The sequence below is a fragment of the Lissotriton helveticus genome, chromosome 7 (genome assembly GCF_964261635.1).
Source record: "Lissotriton helveticus chromosome 7, aLisHel1.1, whole genome shotgun sequence".
Lineage (NCBI taxonomy): Eukaryota > Metazoa > Chordata > Amphibia > Caudata > Salamandridae > Lissotriton > Lissotriton helveticus.
The window spans coordinates 1426622846-1426646142 of NC_136068.1; the positions used below are offsets into that span (position 1 = coordinate 1426622846).

The 23297-nt window shown below is 45.3% G+C and overlaps 1 protein-coding gene across 4 annotated transcripts in view; it reads left to right on the top strand.

Annotated features, from left to right (window-relative positions):
• Positions 1 to 23297, top strand: part of GAS7 (growth arrest specific 7) — a 1616751-nt gene that overhangs the window by 962800 nt on the left and 630654 nt on the right. The window lies entirely within an intron of this gene.

The following is a 23297-nucleotide window of genomic DNA, read 5'->3' on the forward strand; positions in this document are numbered from 1 at the left end:
CGTTTTTGAAGTGCTACTATTGTGAGGCATCCGGAGAATTGATTTAGAACTGAAAGGCAGACTGATTGCTGAAGGAACGGTATCAAGCGTAGCTTTGGCGAAGGGTTGGTGTGGTACTCCAACGTTCAGTTACTAAATAAGGATTGCTCGCTTATAGCTGGCTCATATTTGAGCTTCATTTGTAGCCATGACCACTGAAATTATGCAAATCTGCGTCGTGACGTTGGTGGCATAATTATGGACACATGCCACGTAATCCACAATTGTCTGCATAATTTGCAGATGTCAACAAAAGGGTTTGTAGCCTGTAAAGACCAGAAGTTAAGATAAAGAAAGAAGCAAGTGCCATGCGCGGAGTCATGTAGTGACAGACTTTTTGCCAGAGCGCAAGCTGTTGACTTTCAGTTACTGTTTACAGTATTCTTTCCCAAACTGGTGGTTATGAGGTGAAGAAATTGTGATGCTTTAACAGCCGGTCAGTTCTGCATTCAAACAAGTTCCAATTAAAATGTTCAACCACTCTGTTGGCATAATCTAATTTTTTACAGTCCTTAATTTGTAAAAAAAAAAAAAAAAAGTGCCAGGGCCCCGTCAGGAGACCCCTGCTGCTTGCCCCACATTGCCCCCACTGCGCTGCCGATGACAGTACCAACACAATTACTATCCATCACACTCCTTCAAGTGTGACAGTTCGAATTTTTGCAGAGCTCCAAAGCCATAAGAATAGCTTGGATGGCAGGTAAAAGTCATTTATAATGTATATTAAATTAATAAACAACTGTTGTTGTGCTTGTCTCTAAATTAGATAGTGTCACCGTGTGGCAGACTGTTACAATCGCCGGTGTTGACAATTGAGTGCCAGGGCGGAGCACCAAAGACCACTGGCTCAAATTAAGCACTGATTACAGTCAGACTACATCTAAGAACCTATAATTTTTAGCAGTGTTTGTGGTATGCTGTAATTTGATTCCACTCATAACCAAAAAGTCAGACCTGAACACTGATTTGCATGACATAGATGTTGTGCACGCAAAACCTATTTTCATTTGCGGAAGTGTTAAGCAGTTTCACAAAGGCGTTTTAAGTTTTTCATGTGCATGTTTAGTCCTCGTAAGTCAGTGAAGGTCATTCCGGGACTTGGCTTTTGTTTATCCCATGATTAATTCAGGACCAAGATTCCAAAACTAAGACTGTTGGGTGTTAGAAATTGGGTTTCTGGTTTGCTAGGGTAGACACCTAAGCCAGGTAGAACACATCACTTTAGTCAGGGTAAGGTAGTTACACAGCCAATATAACCCCTGCTCACCCCCTTGGTTACTTGGCAGAAAAGTCAGGCTTATCCCAGAGGCAATGTGTAAAGCGTCTGCGCAACACACACACCAGTTACACTCTAGGCACACCATAAAAAAAACGTCACACAAGGTTATATAAAAATACCCTTTGTATTATACATAAAACACATTATACCACGGTCACATAAATTACTTTGTCAACTAGGCAATTGTCATAATACCGCATGCAATAGTGGTGCAATAGTTCCAAGACTTATAAGTTGTACAGGTCATAAAAACATTGTGAAAACATTATACATAACACCGCATTTAATGCACCCTCACTGTACATAGGGTGCAGTTTCTAAAAATAACAGGACTTGTTACTATGTCTGTGTCCAGTATGAGCCCAACATTCATCATACCGTAAATCAGGGCAAAAATTGGGCTACCAAACATCCCTGTACATACATCACCATAAATTCATAGCAGAAAGGGCATCTTTTTCTTTTAATAGACCCTCTACTAATGTGGTCCCCGACTTGGGAAGAAACATAGGGGCCAGGACCTCCTGGGCACTTACTATGTGGTATACAGTAATTCTGCAATTTCCTAGAGAACACCAGCCCGAGGGTTGATAGGAGCCCCGTCAGCAATCGGTCCTGCTATCCTGAATGATGGTCCCCAGGTACGTTTTCCAGAAAGGGGGGCTTCCACTCTGCGTCCACTCTGCAGATTCAGTGGGGAGACCTCCTCTCGTCCCCCCATGTGCTAAAAACAGGCTGCCTGTAGGTGGGCAAGGCTGCTGGTAAAGCAAACGGTGCAGGCCTCAGTAGGGAGGCTGTTTGGTCTGAGCTGGACCGCCTTGGCTGGTCAAAGCAGTCTTTGAGGTCCTGTAGGCATGACAGCTGGACATTTTGAGCCAGCACTCCCATCTTCAGCCGGGACTCTCTGACCTCAGCGCGGTCAGCGGCCCGCAGTGCAATGTGGAATGGCCTTGGTCTCCCGTTTTCATTCAGATCAGCTGCTTCTTTCGTGTGTGCCTCTCACCGTGTCTTTCATGGTGGCGGCCCCTCCTAGAAAGGTTTCTAACAGGCACCCAGTGAACCAAGGGGAATGCGGCTGCAGCTAATTCCTGGGCTGCAGTACAGTGCACTCCCCCTTTGGAAAGGGAGGGGTGCCATGTTTGAGTAGGAGGCACATCTGGGGTGCTGCTGCAGGCCCACTCCATCGCTGGAGAGCACAGGGGTTGCAACCAATACGCTCTACACTTGGGCCCGGAACTCTGGACCCCAATAAAGAGCTCCTGTTAGACCTGGCATCTTTTGGGGTGTTCCCCCTGTCTTTTTGCTTTCTAGCCTCCTGTTGGTATGTTGGACTCATTTTGCTAGTTTAGTGCCTCGGCACACTTTATTACTTCTGTTCGCTGTTAATGGTCAAGTGGTACCACTGTAAATTGTGTTTATGAACTCGTGTACGCATGTTTGGCTTATTTGATTAACTACTAAGTCTCTAGTATAGTGAATTGTGTGAGCTAAGGGCCTGGAAAGCAAATGCTGCTAGTGACCTGCAGCACTGATTGTGCCATCCTCCCAAGCAGCCTTTAAAAGGTGTCTCAGACCTGCCACTGCAGTGTCTGCATAGTTTGTACTGCTTATTGACCCTTTTCTTACATGTAAAGCACCCCACAGGTTGGCCCAAGGTATCCCCCTGGGCAGGGTGCAGTGTATGTGAAAAGTGGGACATGTACTTGTGTGTGAGACATGTCCTGGTTGTGAAATACTGCCAATTTCGTTTTTCACTATTGCAAGGCTTTCTGTCCTATAGGCTAACATAGGAGCTACTTTGTAACATCTTACAAGTATAACTTTTCATTTGGACAAGATGGAGAAATGGAGTATAAACTCTCTGAACTCAGAATTTAATTACACATTTATTTATGGAGATGGTTTTCAAATTGTGGGTTTCAAAATAGCACTTTGGAAAGTAGGTATTTTCTTGTTTAAACATTCTGTGTGTCTGCTGGTTTGTGTATTGACTGTTTTTGGAGTGACAGGGGCTGGGGATGTACATTCACTGTAGACAGTCACAAGGGGGGTTTAGTTATGTCCTGCCTTTACTGGGTGACTCCTACAAGAGCTGAATAGGCCTGGTCTGCATTTAGAGTGGTGGGAGGAGTTTTCACTAGCACCTGAATAGGCAGTGTCTCCTCTACACAATGCTGTCTCCACCCCCTGTAGTGAAGCTGGGACAGGGAGGGTGGAACTGGATTGGACTGCACTCAGACACCTTTGCCACAAAGAGATGATGTGGTATAAAATATTGGGGCCCTGAACCCAGGACTTTAGAACTCTTTTGGATCAAGGAAACTGCCAGAGCTGTAGAAGCAGTGAGGAGGAACTACCATTTTGCTGTGTGCTTTGCTGTGTTTGCCTACAGTACTGCTTCTGTTTTGGGTAGAGAAAGGACTGGACTGAACTCTCTGCAACTTTTTTTAGTTTCTCCAAGGGCTTGAGGTAAAGCTTGTCTCCTGTTCAAGAAGTCTCAGGAACAGCAAAGACTTCAAGTTCATCTACTACAAGCACTGAAAACTATTTGCTGCAACAGAAAAAAAAGCAGCCCATTGCCATCAACGACGCTGCTGCCGGTACAGCAGAGGGCACCTCCGCACTACCCATCGCAACCCTGGTCTCACCAACGATGACTCCCAACGATGCCACTGAGCCACTACTTGCACCGCGACCAGTAGTCACTGCACTTTGTGCCGCCTCACTTCACACCGTCGCCTGGTATTCCAGCGATGATGCTCCACGTCAACATCAACACTGCTGATTGCACTGTGGCTTGAAGGCACCGCTCATAAGTTACACAACACACTGCCCTCTTTTCACACTGCAACCATGGCCCGCTGGTGCCTTCCACTCCAGCTGTCAGCAGATGACCGCGCTTCAGCAATGGCGACCCCACTGCCTGCACTGTGACCTATGGTGCTCGTTGCTGTGCTAGCATCACTTCGCACCACAAACCTGGTCTAACCAACATCATTGAATGACCGTCCCCGAGCCGCTGCCTGCACCCTGACCAGAGGGTTCCGCATACCGCACCTCTGCACTTCACACTGCATCCCTGATGCCAGTGCTCCTGACTTCAACCGCATGGAGTTCGATGTGCAAGGCGAGTGACTGCAAGGGCTCGATGACTCCTGCACCAACCTCTGGAACCAACTCCGGCTCATCAAGGCTCATCACGAGGCCACTGATGCCCTGCATTTCTAAAGGTACTGTTTGCTGGTCTTTCCAACACCATACCTGGCCCGCAATGCCACGGTGAGCCAGAACTATTTGGAGTTGTTATTCACAGCGCCATGACCGCCCCGGACAGAACTATCGACTTCAAGGAACTGTATTTTAAGTCTATTTTTGCTTATTGATATTTTTAGGATTTGTATGGCGGACTTTTATCGTTTTTGTTTTTGTTTTGTACAGATTAAACATTGGATATTTTTCTAAAACTGGTGTGGTGTCCTTTGTAGTGTCTTCTTTGTATTACTGCTGGTTATGTGCAAATTGTTAAAAATTGTGTTTCTGGTTGGCTAGGGTATACACCTAAGCTAGGCAGAACTAACCACTCTAGTCAGGGTAAGGGCGTTATACACACAAGATAACCCCTGCGCACCCCCTTGGAAGCTTGGCAGAGCAAACCGACTTCTCCAAGAGGCAATGTGTAAAGCATATGTGCAACACACAAATGCACCAGTGACACACAGGATCACCACAAAAAGAGACTCCATAAGGTTATATAAAAATATCCTTTGTATTATGCATAAAAACACATTAGACCACAATTACATAATTCACTTTGCCACTAGGCAATTATCATGACATCACATGTAGTGCACTGAAGTAAATGCTCATCAGTTACAAAGGTAATAAATCACTTTGCCTTAGAGCAAATGCCATAACATCACAGGTAGTGCAGCAGAGAAAATACTCTAAGGTTGCACACTTCAGGAAAACATGTTCACTGTCCATAATCTGTAGTTCCTAAAAAGGATACTTTTTGTTCGGTCTTAGTAAGGTCTGAGAACGACATCAATCCTGACATCAGGATATACACATGCAGTTGTTCAGATAATACCTAAATCAACCTACACACAAAGCCACAGTGCTTCTATGCCCCTCCTGTAGGTTATATAGTGGCAGGACACCAGGTGCACAACTATAGTAATGTTACTGGCTTCCCGCAGGTGGCAGGTCCAGAAAGGAAGGAAGCCCCTAGGGTGATCATGGATCCACCCAACACGAATGCCACATGCCCCCTCGCTCGTTATGATCCAACTAGCACTGTCATACTTAGTGGAGGAAGGCGTGGGGAGCTTGCCGGGCTCCCACCTCTACCAATGGACAAGAGAGCAGCTGCGTTCAAACATGCTGGGCTGCTAAGAGGTGCCCCCAATCTGTTCCCACATGCAGGTGTCACTCCTGCAGCATGCTCTCAGGGCAATATTGATGGACCTGGCTCACCGGGGCCTCTGTTCCTTAAAACCCAGCCAATTCCCTCCATCTAGGCAACTTGGGTTGGTCAGGAAGCCACAGGAGGCCAGTGAATAGCTGAGAGGAGCGCCGCTCTCTCTCTCAGCTCTCTTGGAGGGGCCACAGTACAGGCTTTCCCTGATTGCTTCAATGTCAACTTCACTGGGCTACCCTTGACGATGGCTAGTCCGGTGCAACTACTGGCGGCTCCCAGTTGACGCGCAGTTTCCTTTCCTGTAACACCTGACCTCTCCAAAACTTGGGTTGCTCCCACATCCAGTGAGCAGGGCCAGTCTCCTTCACTGCTCATTGGACGCTATGGTGATCTGCTGGGGCCGCGCTGCCTCTGATCTCCACATCCTCATGGCAAGGACAGTAGCGGGTGGTGCTCAGCTCAGAACTCTGGAACCAGCTGCAGAGCGGGCTGGTTAATTTCCAGCATTTCCCTCCAGCACTATTTGGAAACTGCAGCACTGCATGAGCTGCAGGGCAGACAAAAGCTCTCCTCATTCACTTTTAAGAGAAAAGAAATGAAGGGGCACAACACCTTGTGCTGGTCACTTCTTTAAAACAGAAAAGAAATGCTTGTTAATTGTTTAAGCTCTTCCTCAGCTGGAGCTTAGGAATCCAGCGCTACACACGCGCTCTCCACTTTTCCTTTACTAAGGTGTAGAACAGTCCAGTCCTTCACCTGCTCCTGCTAGAAGCAGCAACTGCAGGCCGTCCCACTCCACACACCAGGGCAATGCCCCTCACACAGTTCTATGCCCTCCTTCCAGGCAGGTTATTTTAAGATCCAACCAGGACATTTTCCTATGAAGTCTTTTATCTCCCTGAGACTTCCAACAGGAGGCAAGCACACACAAGCCCTAGGAGATTCTTCCCAAGCAGGACACCACAGCCGGGTGAAAATAGTCAGTCCTTTTCCTCCACCGCAGTCAGAAGCAGCAACTGCAGAGCAATCCACCTCTCACACAGAAAAGGCAGCTCTCCTGACACAGTCCTTCCGCTCTTCTTTTTGGCAGGGTCCGCTTGTCCTTGAAGTAATCTAAAGTCCTGGGGTTTTAGGTGCAATACTTATACCCCATTTTGTCATAGTTCATTTTGCAGTAAGAGTCTCTTAACCCAGTCCAAACAAGTCCTATCTTCCCTGGTGCATCATGACCACAGGGAGCGACAACAGCATTGTGAAAAAGGAGACACAGCCTATTCAGGTTCTAGTGAAACTTCTCCCACCACTCAGAATGCATACCAAACTTATTCGGCCCAGTGATGAGTCATCCAGGCAAGGCAGGGAACACCTCAACCTCCCCAGTGAATGTGCATCACACAAACATGAGATGCAGAATACACAAACAGCCAGAGGTACACAGAATGGTAAAGTAAGAAAATGCCCACTTTCTAAAAGTGCAAAAACCTATATGGGTTAAGCCCAAAGGACCAGGGCAAGGTAGGGCTGTTCAAAATGCAAAACACAAAACAATGAACCCGACTTCATACTACCAAACACTCCTACTACTCATGGAGTAACGAACAGTCAACTCTTTTATCTGTCCGAATGGAATTTTTGTTAGACCATTCCTGTTTCTTTAAAAGTTAATCGAAACATTTTTCTGGGACTGAAAAGGAAACACAGAGTTATCAAATTCACATATGAACTTACATGTATATACAATTCACAATAACATACACTTAAAGATAACAAGCATTTACAATGCAACGGTCTCGGCATTGCAAAAGTTAGAGCTATTAGCATTGTAAATGAACGCGAGTTTAAGGTCTTGACATTGTAAATGACAAGGTCTTTTATTTATGTTTTAAAAACAAAAACATAAATAAAAGTCATTGTCATTTACAATGCCAATAGCTCAAAGTCGCGTAATGTGTATGGCTAACTACAGTAGCCTCCTGACGAGTGCCCTTTCACTTAATTTTTTACAAATGAAAGCCCTGGCACTTTTTTTTTTTTTACAAATTAAGCACGGGTGGTGTCCGTGTCTGTGCATGGGAGTGGTGGTGTCCGTGTGTGCATGGCAGTGGTGGTGTCCGTGTGTGTATGGCAGTGGTGGTGTCCGTGTGTGCATGACAGTGGTGGTGTCCGTGTGTGTATGGCAGTGGTGGTGTCTGTGTGTGCATGGCAGTGGTGGTGTCCGTGTGTGCATGGCAGTGGTGTTGTCCGTGTGTGCATGGCAGTGGTGGTGTCCGTGTGTGCATGGGAGTGGTGGTATCCGTGTGTGCATGGGAGTAGTGGTGTCCGTGTGTGCATGGCAGTGGTGGTGTCCAAGTGTGCATGGGAGTGGTGGTGTCCATGTGTGCATGGGAGTGGTGGTGTCCGTGTGTGCATGGGAGTGGTGGTGTCCGTGTGTGCATGGCAGTGGTGGTGTCCGTGTGTGCATGGCAGTGGTGGTGTCCGTGTGTGCATGGCAGTGGTGGTGTCCGTGTGTGCATGGGAGTGGTGGTGTCCGTGTGTGCATGGGAGTGGTGGTGTCCGTGTGTGCATGGGAGTGGTGGTGTCCGTGTGTGCATGGCAGTGGTGGTGTCCGTGTGTGCATGGGAGTGGTGGTGTCTGTGTGTGCATGGCAGTGGTGGTGTCCGTGTGTGCTTGGCAGTGGTGGTGTCCGTGTGTGCATGGGAGTGGTGGTGTCCGTGTGTGCATGGGAGTGGTGGTGTCCGTGTGTGCATGGGAGTGGTGGTGTCCGTGTGTGCATGGGAGTGGTGGTGTCCGTGTGTGCATGGGAGTGGTGGTGTCTGTGTGTGCATGGGAGTGGTGGTGTCCGTGTGTGCATGGCAGTGGTGGTGTCCGTGTGTGCATGGGAGTGGTGGTGTCCGTGTGTGCATGGGAGTGGTGGTGTCCGTGTGTGCATGGGAGTGGTGGTGTCCGTGTGTGCATGGGAGTGGTGGTGTCCGTGTGTGCATGGAAGTGGTGGTGTCCGTGTGTGCATGGCAGTGGTGCTTAAGTCTGCTGCACGTCTCTCTGTGTTTGTGTCGTTTGTACAGAGTGTGCTGCAGCATGGAGACAAGACCCAGTTTTAACGAAATATTATTTGCCACAAGGAAGGAGGGAAACGTTTCGGGTTTTACAATACGCCCGTTATAGAACACCGCCTCGGATTTACTGCAGGCGCTTTCGTACAGTACATTAGCATTCATAACTCGCTGGCCTAAATAATAGAAACTGTTCGATGAACCTTAATGATAAACAGAGGCATTTTTCACGGTCTTCCGTATTTTTGTTTTAAAGTCAGATTTGTACCGTGCTCTTCCTTCCCCGCACTCACATTCATACGGTACTCCTTGCTGTTATCCGCCATTTTTTATTTTTAATGTATAGCGCGAACCTATCGCACGGGCATTAAAGCGCTTTGTACCAGAACCAGAGGTTACACATATTTTTTTTCCTTGTGCACTGGGGTCTGAAATGATTTGCCCAGAATCACAGGATGTTGGACTGAGGCCGGGATTGGAACCTCGTTCGCCAGTTTCAAGGTCGTTAGCTCCAGCCACCAAGCAGCGCAGCCTCCCGCCACGCTTAAAAATGTTGTATCGCAGCACTGCTCACCAAGCCAAGTTCGTCTTGCGATCTTTGAAAAACATAAGGTACAGCCGTGATTTAAAATCTCAGCCTGTGAAAGGAAGGAACAATGCGGCTTAGTAGAAGCATATGTTGCTTGAGGAAAGCTCACAACTGCATTCCTTTCAAAACCTCTTTCTTGCTAAAGCACGTTACCTTCCCAAAGCCGCTCGCTCAAATTTCCCAAGTGAGAGTCGAATGGCAGACTCTGTGTGTTCTGGAATAAACTGTTAAGGAGGCCTGCTGCACCCTGCTCGCTTGAACACCGCGTTTTTCCTCAGACACCTTTTAGTGATTAGCTCATCGAGGTCTGCTCGCTACACCTTGTATCCCGCGATACCCCGGTACATATTGGCAGCATTAAAGCGTCAAAAGGCGCAGAGTCTCCCATTGTGTGACATTCAGTCTGGCACGCTCCTGACACCCCGTTCGCGCGCTTAGGATCCAAGGTACGGGCGCAATATGTGATAAATTAATCAGGGTGAGCGGATATGAAACCGAGTACAATAAAACCTAACACATGGAGCGTGTTATCAGCGCCGCGCGCCTTTCTGCAGACTCCCCCTGCATTCCAGAGAGGCGCGTGACACGATCAGGTCTACAATGCAATGCTGTGCAGACAACACCTGGCCGCGCGCACAACGTTATCCTATGGGAAAACGCTGCGCGCGGCCAGGTCTTGTCTCCCTTCGGCGTTCTCAGACTGCTGAGACGCCGACTATAGTTCTCTGGCGAGAACGCGCTTGCCCGAGACCTAAAAATGGACTTAGACACTGAAAACATTATTAGCAACAGCTTGCAACATGACCAAATCAGCAAATTAATTCATACATTAATCTGATTCAAAACACATTTTTAGAAAAATGTACATCATATACAAAATTTTGTAATAAACATGAAAATATCCAATGTTATGAACCACAGCCCCGAGACCGCCCTAATCGCAGCCACCGATGACATCAGGACCCTGATGGACAACGGAGACAGCCGCTCTCATCCTACTGGACCTCTTGGCAGCCTTTAATGCTGTCTGCCACCGCACCCTAATAAACTGCCTGAATACCAACCCAATACCACTACAGAATTGACATATGGGGAACCGCTGATTACTAATGTTGAGATGGACCCCGATCAAGGGAAAAACACTAATGGTGTTAACAATTACGACTTAAGTAAAGCCCAATCCCTATTAGGACGATCAGCAGAAGCATTACTAGCTTCGGGAATGACCACTAGTCAGTTACCATCTAATAATAATATTATCAAGCTGCTTTCTTGGAACATTGCGGGCCTACAAAAAAATATGGAAAACTCCGATTGGAAAATTCTGATTGATACTTCTGAGATCTGTATGTTCCAGGAAACTTGGAGCTTAATCCCCCTGTACAAAAATGGATATTCTACCTTCTTTGCCCCAGCAATTAGCGCAGGGAGAGGCCGCCCTTCGGGGGGACTACTTGTGTGGATTAGTGTGGCCCTGAACTGGTCACTCAGGGTGAATAATCAACACACTGGTGACATTTTGTACATCTCCATAAAAGACAACAAGAATGGGAGTTCACTGGAATTGTTCAATGTGTATGCCAGAGATACCCCGGAAGGCCAAACTTAACCTATTATATCATCACTCAAGGTAGCACTAGCAGGACTTACCCCCTTGTCTAGTGTCATTATAGGGGGTGATTTCAACTGTACCTATGAACCTTTAAGTGAAGAAGACCTACTGGGTTGTAATGAAGAGGATTCGAGACACTGTATACCGACCCTTACTCTGGCACCAATTAGGAAATGGACCCCCAGAGTGATCCAACTAAACTCGTTAACTTTAGAATACAACTTACGCGCTCTGAATGGCAGGACTACCTCTGATCCAAATGGTGCAATGACTTACAACAGACTGAGCTGCCCTTCTCGTATTGATTATATTTTACTGGACACTAGATCTTGGGGCAGTCTAGTAGATATGGAAATCAGGCAAACGCAGGACAGCGACCATAACACGCTTTGTATGGAAATAAGATGGGGAAGTGAGAGGGTTTTACCTAAGGCCCCTTATTACTTACAAAGGAGGTAGTTCCATCCAACTGTAATCGTAAATTAAAATGGAACAGGGTGAAGTGCCAAGAAGATAAGCTAACTAGTATTAAAGAACTAGTTGAATTTGAGATCAATAAGCTTTCATCCTTGACTTCTTTGCAAGGCACTGGAAAATGCTCCATATTTACAGATTCCTACAAAACCCTAATAGATAAAATCTGCTCATACTTCATCATTGAGGATACCAAAGGGTATAGGAAGACCCCTAATATTAATATCAAAACGGGGTCATTATGGTTTACGCCAGAATGCAGGAGTAAGAGAAGGGCAATATCAAACTGCATCAGACGTAAGGATGCATCCGCAGTCAAGGTAGCCAGGAAGGAACATACCATCTGTATTAGACGGGCTAAGAAGGAGTGGGAGGAAGAGCATTGGCAACAACTTAAGAAGGCTGCCTGCCTGCCTGAAAGACTCGACCCTGTTCTGGAAATTGATCAACAAACTTGAGAGAAGAGGAGTAGAGCCCCTCCAAACCACATAACTGCTGAACAATGGCACTCCCATTTCTCTAAACTATATTGTGAAGAGTTGGGCCCCGGACAAACCTTCCGGTCATCAATTGACGTAACTACCATTGAGCATGTATCTGTGGATCCCTTTGAACAATGCGAAGTGTAAGAGGCCATTACAAGTATAGTTCCTTGCAAAGCACCAGACCCGGACGGGCTACCTGGTGATCTACTCCTACATGATCCTAAGCTAAGGACTGGACTCATCGCCCTGCTAATGAATTTAATTCTCTGTGGATATCCTGTCCCAGATTCTTGGAAGGGCGTGGAAGTGGTCACCATATATAAGAAAGGCAACAGGGAGGACCCTGCCAACTACAGACCGATTAGTCTAATCGACGTCGTTCAGAAAGTAGTTGGCAGGGTCATTGGCAACAGAATATGTATCTGGCTTGAGGAAGGGAACGTGTTGTCTCATTTCCAGGCAGGCTTCCGCAAAAACGTGGGAACAATGGATCAGGTCTTCAGGTTCTGTGCTATATATTGGAAGTCTGTCACCATGATGAAGGGAACCTTATATCTGGCCTTCATAGACCTGAAGAGCGCTTTCGATCTGGTCCCCCGTGATAGGCTGTGGAGGGTGCTGCTGGACATGGGGTTCCCACTGTATCTTCTGGAGCTTATTGCCAAACTCCATCAGGACAACTACGCTAGAATTAGATGGGGGAATCAGGGACAACTTACTGAGAGGGTGCCTGTGAACAGGGGGGTGCGCCAGGGCTGCGTGATGGCCCCGACATTGTTCTCCCTCTTTATAAGTGGGGTGGTGGACCATTTGAGGGATGACAATGCCGATGCCCCGGTCCTGGCAGGGGAAAAAACACCTACCCTCCTCTTCGCAGATGACACCCTCCTGATGTCTAAAACCCCGTCTGGTCTCCAGAAACTGATAAACAGATTTACTCTGTTTTGTGATGAACACGGCCTGATAATTAACACCTCTAAAACAAAACTGATGGTAATGCCTCCTTCCACAAAAGCTAAGAGAAACGATATCACTCTTAACGGGTCACCGCTAGAGGTGGTGGAGGAATTTGACTACCTGGGAGTCAGGATTAATAGCAAAATGAAATGGGACTCCCATGTCGCCAAAATGCTCCTAAACCTAAAAAGAACATCTGGAGCTATTCTAAGGAACCAGCGTTTGTCTATTAGCAGGCCTATAGTTCCAGCTCTTGCTGTTTATGACGGAAAGGCGTTGGCTTCTGCAATATATGGCTCTGAACTCTGGGGAAGTGAGAAAGTGGATGATCTGATCAGAGCCGAGAACAAGTTTGTAAGAGATTTAGTTTCCCTTCCCACTTCGACCCCATTGAAGCCACTCTTCCTTGACATGGGCAAACGCTCGATTTTGGATATAGTCCGCCTCCGCCCCTTGCTATTCTGGGTGCGCCTGAGAAGGACACCAGAATTGGCAAAATATGCCTTGGTGCTGGACGAACTGATCTCCCTGAATGGTACTAATAAAATACAGTGGCTTACTAAATTGAGGAAGCTGGTTATGGATATGGGTCTGGCTGAATTCTGGTTCTCACAGTCTCCACCCCCTAAGGGGGCTGTTAAGAAAATGTATTGGGAGTGGGTTCTTGCTGAGGATATCAAGAGCACAAAGTGGGGAGCCCTAACTACCAAATTTTTGGAATGCAAGCCCATGAGGAAGTTGGAACCATTTTTGGACTTTTTCCAAGTTCCAAAAGATAGATCTCTTTTTCTGAAAATGAGGTACGGGACACTTCCTCTTAACACATTTATGAAGGGCTGGAAAGGAACACAAGACTTTCTCCCTACCTGTCCAAACTGTCTTTGTGTGCCCAAATCCCTACCCCACTTCTTGTTTGCCTGCAATGCATACCATAGCCCAAGAACAAGATGGCTTAAACCAGTATGCAGGGAATTGGGAGACAGGGACTTCAGGGTTGCCCTACGTATTCTTTCTGCAGACACAACATCTCTGTTTATTGTTTGTGGGGTTGCAAAATATTTATCAAGTGCTTGGTTGATTCGTAGCAGGCTGATAGATTCAAACAAAGCTGTAAATTTGCCTGTTTAGAAATCCCATACTGTACTCTATGCACTTTACCCCCTGCTACCAGGGTCTTTATACAGTAAATATTGTGTATATAGGTTTTCTTTTAACGATGTTAAAGTTTTTATACTGGACAAAATTTTTAAATATTTGTATGTCTTTCTATGCGTGGTATGTTTATGTACTTTTATGATATGCAAATATCGAATAAACTATTGAGATAACTAATGCAATAAACTGCCTCTACAACACTGGGATCCAAAGAAAGGCCCTGGACTGGATAACATCGTTCCTCTCCGACAGAACCCAGAGTGTCCGCCTCCTTCCCTTCCGCTCCGAGGCCACCAAGATCATCTGCGGCGTACCCCAGGGCTCCTCACTCAGCCCAACACTCTTTAATATCTACATGAGCCCCCTCGCCACCATTGCACGCAAACACAACATCAACATCATCTCCTACGCCGACGACACCCAACTGATACTCTCAGGACGGAATGAAAGATGTCGCAGAATGGATGAAGCACAGCCGTCTGAAGCTCAACTCGGACAAGACGGAGGTCCTCATCCTCGGACAATCCCCATCCGCCTGGGACGACTCCTGGTGGCCCACGACGCTGGGCACAGCACCGACACCCACGGACCACGCACGCAACCTGAGATTCATCCTGGACTCCTCCCTCACGATGACCAAGCAAGTCAATGCAGTCTCGTCCTCATGCTTCAACACCCTGCGCATGCTCTGAAAGATCTTCCGGTGGATTCCCACCGAAACCAGAAAGACGGTCACCCAGGCCCTCGTCACCAGCCGACTGGACTACGGGAACGCCCTATATGCAGGAACCACAGCAAACCTTCAGAAACGCCTTCAGCGCATACAGAACGCCTCTGCACGACTCATCCTCGACATCCTTCGCCACAACCACATATCCGCCCACCTGAATAACCTGCACTGGCTCCCCGTCAGCAAGAGGATCACGTTCAGGCTGCTCACCCACGCACACAAAGCGCTCCACAACATGGACCCCGAATACCTCAACCACCGCCGCTCGTTCTACACCCCCACCCGCCAGCTCTGCTCCACCAGCCTCGCCCTCGCCACCGTCCCACGGATTCGCAGAGCCACCACTGGAGGAAGATCGTTCTTCTACCTGGCAGGCAAGACATGGAACTCCCTCCCCGCACACCTACGACTGACCCAGGACCATCTCACCCTCAGGAGACACCTCAAGACCTGGTTATTCGAGCAGTAGCAGCACCCCCCCTCCCTTCAGCACCTTGATACCCTCACGGGTGAGTAGCGTGCTTTACAAATGTATTGATTGATTGATTGACATATGTTATTCCAGCTCCAGCATCAAAAGAGTATCTGAATAGTTTATCCAATAGTTTCCTTCAACACTCGCCGCATTCAGAATTAACTAAATGCCTCACAAAATGCCATCGCGTTTCAAGACCCAGGTGAATAGTACTGGGACTATCATCAGGGCTTCATATAAATGGACCGGATATTCTGCAAAAAAATAAATAAATGATGCAAAAACAGCGTCAACCCGAACTGACTCTCTCTCTTGTACATGTAACTAACTTAGTGAGGACCTGTTTTCTAGAGTTGGAGCAGCCGCTCCAGCTCGTTTACTCCAAGAGTTTTGGGCTGTTCTGCCACTGGACTAGTTTATCTTACTGCCTACGAGGCTCCCTTAACACTTTGCCAGTATACATTTCTGAAAAGAAAGAACCAGTATTGAATATATCTACTTCCACTCTCGACTTACAACCCCAGAGGGAAGCACCAAAAAAGATATGTACCTTTACTGCAGAGTATGGGCAGGACTGAGCTCCTTAAAGACTCTTTATTCTACAAATAAAAAAACGATATTTTGTCCTCATTTAACAATGTATCCAAACAGGCAAAAAGCATGAAGCACTTTAAAACACTAACAAGCGGACTTACTTTACCGCATCTTCACCAATTCAAAACTCTAGCTATAATGGACTATCCTTTTGCTCAAATACAGGCGTGCTTTCCTTCACGGGTATTATCTATAAGAAGTACAAATGTAAGCGCATTTAAGCACACAGTCGTATGTTTTTTAGTATTGTAATTTTAACCAAACAATCACAGGGGCAAAACAGTGACTTACTTTTCACTCAAAAACGAGAAGGAATATTCAACTTGTGCACCATGCTGGTTGTGACTCAAATCGGCATCTCAAACCAGAGCACTTCCTGTTTGGAGAGCCATTGTTCATGGGAAAAGGGATTTTGCCCAATCAAAACACTCTAAAGTCCCTCTTTTTGCAAATGCTCATGAATTGCTATATGGATTTCTAGTATACACACTACACTCTAGATAATTCAGTCATACCATTCAATCCCGTGGAGGCACTATCAAATTTTAAAATGAGATAAGCTTCCTTTCTCAATAATGCAGCATCAATGTCAAAATAGCGTTTACTTGTTTCAAAGCTAGACAAAACCGTCCATTTAAAATCCTTCTCAGTATGGGAATTGTCAATAAAGTGTTGCACCATATGGGCAGTCAACACTTTATTTTTAATCCTAGAACTGTGCTTTGTGATCCTTTCATTTATTTGTTGATTTGTTTTGCCAATAAATAGTAAGGGACACGGGCAGACAATTGCATACACTGTTTTTTGATTTGCAATTAGTGAATTCTGAATGGCGCCAGTTGGTACCATTATGGGAAAATTCAACACCTTCAATGGTTGAATCGCAACCTGCACACGTTCCACATTTATGATGGCCCTCAACAGGATTTAATTGCCATTGGGATCTTAAAGACTGTTTATTTTGGATGGGAAAGATGTCTGCTCGTACTAGTTGTTGACCAATACCCTTGTTTTTTCTCATTGCGAACAGGGATTTTGGAAAGCCGCATTCTAATTTTTCAAGCAAGTGCCCATTTTTTATCATAACTTGCCTGAATCTGTTTGTATCTAGACCAAACATGGCCGCACAAATAATACCTTCCAATGGTGGTTTCTCCTTCTTTTTTGAAAGATCTTCCCGAGGCGAGTACCACGCTCTCTTTATTGAGTGCTTCAAGAGCTTTTTTGGGTACACACGAAGGATCATCTGTTCTTTAAATAGCGCCGCATCGTGTTCAAAATCTGATTTTGATGAACAGTTGTGGCGTATTCTTAATACTTGTCCATACGAGCACATGTATGGTGAAGGATGGTATTATTATCAGTTGCCTTTCTATGCAAAGTAGTAGTTAACTTTTTATCGTTAGGCGCCACTTCAACGTCCAAAAACATCAGCTTTGTACTACTCATGGTCAATGTAAATTTAATATCCTGATGGCGGGTGTTTAGCCAGCCATAGAAACTTTCCAACTCTTCCTTAGACCCATTCCACAAGCACCAGATGTCATCTATATAGCGCAACCATAGCGCTATATAGATAAGATTGAAGGCCATGAATTTGATGAGTTGTCCCAATGGATGGTGTCGTTTGACGGTAAAGGATTGATACACTATTCAGATACTTTTTTGACACTGGAGCTGGAATGACGTGGTTCATAACATTGGATATTTTCATGTTTATTACTAAATTTTGTATATGATGTTCATTTTTCTGAAAGTGTGTTTTGCATCAGATTAATGTATGAATTCATTTGCTGATTTTGTCATGTTGCAAGCTGTTACTAATAATTTTTTCACAGTGTCGAAGTCCATTTTTATCTTTAGGTGTATGTTATTGTGAATTCTATATACATGTAAGTTCATGTGTGAATTTGATAAGTCTGTGTTTCTTTTTCAGTCCAAAAAAAAAAATGTTTTTGATTAACTTTTAAAGTAACAGGAATGGTCTAATAAAAATTCCATTCGGACAGATGAGTTGACTGTTCGTTACTCCTTGAGTAGTAGGAGTTTACGGTAGTACAGAGCCGGGTTCATTGTTTTGTGTTCTGCACTTTCTAAAAGTGGCATTTTTTAAACATAGAATTTAAAAAAACACCTTTACCAAAAGGTGCATGAATAAATTCTGAGTTCAGAGAGCCTAAACTCCATTTTCTATCTTTTCCCTATGGAAAGCTACACATGTAAAATGTTACAGAGCAGCCTCAATGATAAGCCTATTTGACAGATAGCCTTTCAATAGTGAAAAACGAAATAGACAGTATGACACGATCAGGACGTCACTCACTCCAGTACATATCCTACCTTTCACATACACTGCACCCTATCCATGGGGATACCTTGGGCCCACCTTAGGGGTGCCTTACATTTAAGTAAAGGGAAGGTTTGGGCCTATCAAGAGGGTGCACTTACCAGGGCAACATGGCAGTTTACAACTGCATGTGCAGACACTACAATGGTATGTCTGAAACACATTTACAGTGCTACTCATGTGGGTGGCGCAACCAGTGCTGCAAACCCACTAGTAGTATTTGATTTACAGGGCCTGGCACAGATCATGCACTTTACTAGGGACTTACCAGTTCATCAAATATGCCAATCATGGATAACCAATCACATCATAATTTATACAGAGAGCATATGCACTTTAACACTGATCCGTAAAGTGCTCAGAATCCTATAGCCAACAAAAACAGGGTCAGACAAATAGGAGGCAAAAGGTTTGGGGATGACCCTGCACAAAGGGACAATTCCAACATAAATCCTTTACACACTGCCTCTGAGATAAGCCTAACTGCTCGTGCCAAGCTACCAAGGGAGTGAGCAGAGGTTATTTTATGAGTGTATCCCCCGTATCCTGACTAGGAGAAAGGGTCCCTACTTGGACAGGGTAACATCCTGCCAACTAGAGCCCCCCATTTCTAAAAGCTCCACATGTTCTAAATTTGGTCAGCACAGTGCCCTGGTTTGTAACAGAAATAAAACCCCTCACCAAGTACTGGGCTGTTATAAAAAGTGCTCTTGCAGGCTTTCTTTAAAAAGGTGAGGAACAGTCAGGAGCAGCCACTGCAGGCTGTCCTACCCCACACACGTCAGGGACAATGCTCCTCACACAGCTTCTCCAGATCCCCTCCCAAGCAGGTTCCTTTTAAATTAAGCATGTTTCTCTGAAGTATTTTATCTCCCTGAGACTTCCAACAGAAGGCCAGCACACACGAGCCCTTGGAGATTCTTCACAAGCAGGATAACACAGCAGGGCAAAAATATTTAGTCCTTTTCCTCCAGCACAGACAAAAACCGCTACTGCAGGTAAACCCACTCCTCAGACAGAAAAGGAAGCTCTCCCCACACATCTCTTCAGCTGTTCTCTAGGCAGGATACTCTTGTTTCTTGAAGTAATATAAAATCAAGTGGTTTAGGTATCATACTTATATCCCATTTTTCATTGTTCTCTTTGTGGCATACATCTCTGAACCCAGTTAAAATCAGTCCTGTCCTAATTGGTGCAGAATGGCCACAGGGGGTGGGGACCGCATTGTGCAAAGGAGGCACTGCCTATTCAGGTCCAATAGAAACTCCTCCCACCACTCTAAATGTAGACCAGGTCAATTCAACCCAGCTATGAGTCATCCAGGCAAGGCAAGACACACCTCAAACCCCCCCCCTTGAGACTGCCTAGATTGAATAAACATTCCCAGCTCCTGTCACTCCAAAACTAGACTCTGAATATACAGTCAGAGACACATAGAATGGTAACAGTGAAAAAAATGAAACACTGTATTTCAGTAGCAAGACATGTCTCACACACCAGTACATGTCCTACCTTTCACATACACTTCCAATGGAGGTACATTGGGCCTACCTTAGGGGTGTCTCACGTGAAAGGAAAGGGAAGGTTTGGGCCTGGCAAGTGGGTGCACTTGCCAGTTTCAAACTGTGCGCACAGTCACTACATTGGTAGATCTGAGGCGCATTTACAGGGCTACTCTAGTGGATGGCACAACCAGTGCTGCAAGCCCACTAGTAGCATTTGATTTACAGACCCTGGCACACCCCGTGCACTTTACTAGGGACTTACCAGTAAATCAAATATGCCAATCATACTAACAATTTACACAGAGAGCATTTGCACTTTTGCACTGATCAGCATTGGTAAAGTACCCAGAATCCTATAGCCAACAAAAACAGGGCCAGAAAGGCAAAACATGTGGGGATAAATCTGCAAAAAGGGCCAGGTCCAACACTGGGAAACCTTAAAGCTCTGGTAGTATTGTGTTCTTTGACTGTGGTGCTTAGAGGTGGTTTTGATGCACCATGAGAGGTTGGTTCAGGGTGCTAGATTAATTTCTAAATGGGATTGATGACACAATGTCATTCATGGAGTGGATGGGAAAATACTGGTGCCAAAAGCCTCTTAAGATATAACATATGCTCAATATATCTGATGACATTCACAGATCCCTGGACGAGGGAGTCACTTGCCTACTTATCCTTCTTATCCTTCTTAACCTATTGGCGGCGTTCAATACTGTTAATCACCCAGCCCTACTTGAATCTCTGAGGTGTCGCTTTGGCACCAATGGCACCATTTTATTATGGTTCACATCTTACTTACAAAATCATTCGCAACAAATCAAAATCAACTCATGTCTTTCTAAACCCTCACTGGTCAATCTAGGAGTGCCGCAGGGCTGCATTCTACCCCCCTCCCTCTTCAATCTCTTCATGGAACCCCTGACGGTCATCTTGAAGCAGGCAGGGATCAAATATCACCTGTATGCTGATGACCCACAACTTTATTACAAAATCAAATCACCCAGTGACATTCGACATCTTAACGCCACACTAATCGCGTTACAATCCTGGGTTTGCTCTAATCACCTAAAGCTAAACCCCATCAAAACTGAAGTATTTCTATTCGCCCCCAAATGCAACCACCCTCCAATCCACAAATGGCTCAACAACCTGAACACCTTAAATTGCTCTCTCACTATATCCAACTCCGCAAAGTCCCTAGGCTTCTTCCTGGACAAAAACCTGTCAATGAAAGAACACATCAAAAAATAAGCTAAAGGAGCGCTGTACTCACTAAAAAACATTAAGTATATAACACCTTTCATTCCCACCGATGATTTCAAGACTGTGGTGCAATCCTTGGTTCTTACCAAACTAGACTATGGTAATGCCATTCTCACAGAGATGCCGAAATCTCACCTCGCACCCCTTAGATCAGTTCTTAACTTGGCCCCGGCTCATTTCAGACATCAAACGTGTTGAACACATCACTCCTGCCCTCAAGAGCCTAAACTGGCTACCCATTGAAGGAAGATGTACTTACAAGTCTGCCTGCATCATCAACAAAGTACTTCACTCACACACTCCCAACTACCTTGAAAACAAGCTAATGAAAGTTGGGTCTACCAGATCTTTGAGAAGCTCTAACGCTCTGTTACTCATACCTCCTAATCTAAAAAAAATCAACAACCAAGTATTGCTCTGTTTCCGGCAATGCTCCGAACATTTGGAACTCTTTACCTTGTGAGCTTTGATGCAACCCCTCTTTCCCTAACTTCAAAAGAAACCTGACACAACTCCTCCTCAACAAATACTCAAACTCCTAGGTTATTGACCTGGATTAATTTATTGTGTGTACTGATCTAGTCCTGACGACCATAGGCTGTTTATCTGTTTTATGCTGTCTATTAAATCCTCTCAAATTGCTTCTATTGCTTTTGGTACTGCTTTTAACTCTTGGATTTTTACAATTTTTCTATTTTGAATTCTCTCCTCATTTGTATTCTCATGTCTGTTTTACTGTATTGTCTGGTCATGATTTTGTAAAGCGCTCTGATACTTTCGGGTCTAGCAAGCGCTATATAAAACTTATAAATAAATAATAATAAAATGGGTGAGGATGGGTGGTTCTGCTGCACACTATTAGCATGTTAAATAAATGGTGTTTAGAGCCTATGACTGGCTGTTACACCTGTGAAGGTATTTTATGACGGTAATTGGAGACATTATGGGCACATTTAACTTCAGACAACAGTAGTATTCTTGCTTGCTGAACAGACATTAGATTAAAACACTAGTATCCTAAGATATCTTGCTGACATTTAACTGCAAAAGAAACATTGTTTGACTAATGAATGTGAAAAGTACTGAAAACAATGAGGTTATCAAGCTTGAAAGTAAGACTGCTTAAAATTCTAAATAACATGCTTCTTGGTTTAGGTAGGTATTCATACTTAATTCACCAAGCATTTGCATTAGCTTAGGATTGTCTACCAATAGAACGCTAGTTTTGAAAGGACAAGCTTGGCTGTTTGGCTCTTCGAAATCAATCTGAAACAAGCATTGGAAATGCAATAGGTCTCGCCTTTGTTAAAGCCATTTGCATTGCTAATGGTATTGTATTATAGTTATGTATTATTGAGTGTTTGTATGTGATATGTTGTGATTTTATGTTGTTAGAATTGTATTTGTTACCTGTGTGTTTTGATTTGCAGTGGCCTTTGGGACCTTATAAGTGTTTAGCAATGCACGTTCCAGCATAAGTAAATAAATAAATGCATACATACAAAATATACGCTGGATCTGACCTTGTGTAATGTAATGTAATAGGTGCTTGTGCAAAACACTCAATTGCATTTATTCCGCTTCAAAAGGCACAGCGAAAACCCGAAAAATGCCTCAGCGCAGGACCGCTCCCACAAGGAGGCCATTCACCGACCCACTTTGAAATCAAAACTGCGCAGATTGAAGTGTTTTGGCAAAAAATAAACTCCGTTCTAAAGACTTGAGAGAAGTCTTTTTTCGGTAAAACAACAACTTATTTGTGGGTGGAAGGGACACGGGGGCAGTGGGCGGTCACCCTGGGAGCACTTCCAGGAAATGCCCAGCTGGCAAAAGCTGTATATCCCACCTATTGCAAAATCCAGTTGTTAAAATCCACCCAATAATTCAGCACACGTTTCACCCAGCGGTGACCCAGGGCCAAAATATTTAGTGGTAATAGTGATAGCTTTAGTGAGAAAAAATACAGCTGGTTAGTTCTTCCTTTAGGTAATCCAGCCTTCACATTCCGGGGAACTTTGGCAATATCTGCACCAACCCAAAATGCAATAAATATTCTTGGGCAGGTCAGAGGCCAAAACAGACCGTCGCCAAAAACCGAATGATGGCAGAGGAAAGCACTGACACAGGTGAATGAAGGGGTTTCGGTAGGGGAGGGTTGAGGGAAGAGTGAAGGGATGACGTCCGGGGACAGGGCTGTCGCAGCACTGTGGACAGACTGAGACTGGGGGATCTTGAATGATGGGACAGAGTCAATGAGCAGGAGCACAGAGCAAGGCTAGGGTAGAGGCAAGGGAAGACACTCTGGGTGGTGTGGGGGAAGTGA